This window comes from Apium graveolens, chromosome 11, assembly GCF_009905375.1.
Source record: "Apium graveolens cultivar Ventura chromosome 11, ASM990537v1, whole genome shotgun sequence".
Classification (NCBI taxonomy): domain Eukaryota; kingdom Viridiplantae; phylum Streptophyta; class Magnoliopsida; order Apiales; family Apiaceae; genus Apium; species Apium graveolens.
The window spans coordinates 116,005,443-116,008,870 of NC_133657.1; the positions used below are offsets into that span (position 1 = coordinate 116,005,443).

Consider the following 3,428-nt stretch of genomic DNA (forward strand, 5'->3'; position numbering starts at 1 on the left):
CAACAAGCTATTTATTTAATATTTGTAATTTTTTTATAAATAAAAAAAATAAAATCACGTGGTTGTACATGAGTATAAAGTTAGTATATTGTAGTGAGCTAATTACTCAAGTCTTAGAATAATTTTATTATATATCAATATTAGATTACATAGGTTTAACCATCCAATATAAAGAAACAAATATATAACTCAGTACTTGATGTTATCAAAATATAATCAAATGAGCCTCTAGCTCAATCGATTGAAGTCACATGTTTGGATACAGGTGTCACAGGTTCAATTCTACAAGCCAATAATATTTTTCCATAATTATTCAAATAAGAGCGCAAAATATTAATTTCGAATTATATGTTTTCCCTAAAAAAATTGAACCTATCGAACTTTTTACGACCTGAATTTCGAGTTTGAAATTTAAAGTTCGGTTGAACTCGAGTTCGTGCTCGAACCCGAACATTTTTAATCGAGTACGAGCCTGACAATTTTTGACTCGACTCGAATTGATTATACCCTTAGTTGTTACACGAGTATAAAATTAGTATCTCGATGTGAGTTAATTATCTGATTTTTTATGATTAATTAATTATTATATGGTAAGATATTATCAACAAGTTAATATGATAATATATTATCAACAAGAGTTATTTATCAAATGTATACATAAAAAATTATAATCCCGTTATTGCACATGAGTGTAAAGTTATTGATAAGTGGATTTTATATCTACTAGTAACGCTTCATTACAGGCTTAAGTTGGTGTTTTAGACTCAAGTTATTGGTATTTTTTATGTGTTTTTGTGTTATTGCATTGCATGCAGTAGTTGGAGGAAGAAAGAAGCTTTTCAAAAGAATATGCTGAAAAGATATCAGAATTGGAAGCCTAGGCCATTTTCAAGTTGTAGAGAATCTTGTTAGTTTCACGAGGGCAGTTAAATCGCCTAATTCTGATGAACATGACTCAAGATACGACCAAAAGAAGAATTGTCAGAAAATTTCCAGAAGGCTAGCACGGTCACGCCAGAACTAGCGCGCCCGCGTTCAAGAAATCACTATTCCAGCACGGCCGCGCCCGAAAGTAGCGCGCCCAGTTTCTGCACCAGAATCCTGATTTTAGTTGAAATTGAAGATTTTGAGAGTCATGGTCATCCTGGAGCCTATATATATCAATAAAAAGACGTTTTTAACAATAAGGAGCAAGGGGAGAGCATTAAGAAGACCTAGAAGAGCACAAGACGGCTACAAAGAAGAAGACTTTTTTTCTTTAGTATAGATGATACTTGGATGCTTGTTATTTATTTGTCTTTGAACCTTAGTAATCTTATATTGTTTATTATCATGCTTTCATTGGAACCCATGGTGACGATAAGTTCGGTTATGAACTAATCGTTATCGTGGGGTTCCAACGGATTTACTTATGGATTTCTTTAATTAATTTATTTCAATACCTTGGTGTGTGGTTATTGATTGATATCCTAGTATTGGTTGTGCTTATTCGTCTTATGTGCGTAGCTAATATATAAGATAGCGTGTTAATCTCTATTGAAGCAAAAGTGAATATAGAAGTTTAGAACTTGCCATGCTAGCATAGGTTCATGTATAATTGTTGTGCTAATACCTTTGAGATCAAGCCTGGCATAATTCAGATGGTACAGAATTCAGTCCAATTTGGGGGTGCTCCAACGGAAGATCCCAACATGCATATCAGAGATTTCATCGAGATCTGTGACACTTTCAAGTTCAATAATGTTTCTAAAGATGCTATAAAGCTGAGGCTTTTCCCATTCTCTCTGAGGGATAAAACTAAGTGCCGGTTACATTCTCTACCAGCAGGTTCTATCACTACTTGGGAAGATCTTGCTCAGAAGTTTCTTACTAAATTATTCCCTATGGCGAAGACATCTGCACTCAAGAATGCTCTTACTCAATTTGCGCAGCAATCAGGGGAAACTCTATGTGAAGCTTGGGAGCGCTACAAGGAGATGCTTAGGAAGTGTCCTTGTCATGGCATGCCTGATTGGATGATCAGCAATTGTTTTTACAATGGTTTGGGAGCACAGTCAAGACCCATACTCTATGCAACATCAGGTGGAGCATTATGGGCAAAGAGCTATGAGGAAGCTTATGATCTAATTGAACTGATGGCTGCTAATGAAAATTAGTATCCAACTCAGAGATTGCCATAGGACAAGGTAGCAGGAGTTCTGGAAGTGGATACAGCTATGAATATCACTGCTCAACTAAAGGCGTTGTCTATGAAGATCGATTCTCTGGCTAACTTTGGTGTTAATTAGATAATCAGTGTTTGTGAGCTGTGTGCAGGTTCGCATACGGCGAAGCAATGTGCTATATCTAGTGAATCAGCTCAGTTTGTGAACAACTTTCAGAGATCGCAACAACCAGTTCTAGCTACTTATCATCTTGACAACTGGAATCATCCTGACTTCAGCTGGAGCAAAAATCAGAGTGCGATGCAACAACCTTATCAACAGTATGCAGCAAAGTAATTCATCTCCTGGTTTTCAACAACCGTAATATGCACCAAGACAACAACTCCAACTTCAACAACATTACATGTTAAGGTTAAGAATAATAAGGCTATTGAATGAAGTATTTAATGAAGTTAGAATCCCATGTTTGTCATATATAGTAATTCAACCTCAATTCTCTTAGTTAATGTTATTTAGTATAATCTCTTAGTTTAACCAAAACCCAATTTGTTATTTGTCTTAGCATTGAGCGATAACCATACATTGTTGCATAGGTGCATAAATCGAACTTAACCTAAACCAGTCTCTGTGGGAACTAATCTGATTTATATCTTATACTACTTGCGAACGCGTATACTTGCGTGAATTTTAGCGCGTATTTTTGCCCTAATAATTTCTTTGAAGAACACTGTAAAGTTGTCAGTAATTCTATAGGCAAAGTAGTTCTGAAAGGTTACATGCATGGTAACATATATGAAGACAGACTTTCAACAAACTCTGATGGTTCTGCAATCTGTTTGTTGAGTAGAGCATCAATTGAAGAAAGCTGGAATTGGCACAAGAGACTCTCTCATTTAAATTTCAACAACATAAATGAGCTAGTAAAGAAAGATCTTGTGAGAGGACTGCCAAAATCAGTATTTGCTCCTGATGGCCTTTGTGATTCGTGTCAAAAGGCAAACAAAGAAAATCTTCATTCAAGAGCAAAACTGAATTCTCAGTTCTTGAGCCATATCACTTACTGCATGTTGATCTATTTGGTCAAGTAAATATCATGTCAATTGCAAAAAAGAAATATGTTATGGTTATAGTGGATGAGTTCACAAGATACACTTGGGTGTATTTCTTGCACAAGAAGAATGAAACTGCATCTACTCTAACTGATCATGTCAGACAGCTGGATAAGTTGGTCAAAGATTCTGTTAAAATAATATGAAGTGATAA

At 35.4% G+C, this 3,428-nt stretch overlaps 1 non-coding gene across 1 annotated transcript; it reads right to left on the reverse strand.

Annotated features, from left to right (window-relative positions):
• Positions 1-1,898: 1,898 nt before the first annotated feature.
• LOC141699293 (small nucleolar RNA R71) lies at positions 1,899-2,005 on the reverse strand. The gene has a single exon (XR_012565766.1). It is a non-coding gene; the product is annotated as a small nucleolar RNA R71 (small nucleolar RNA).
• Positions 2,006-3,428: the final 1,423 nt, after the last annotated feature.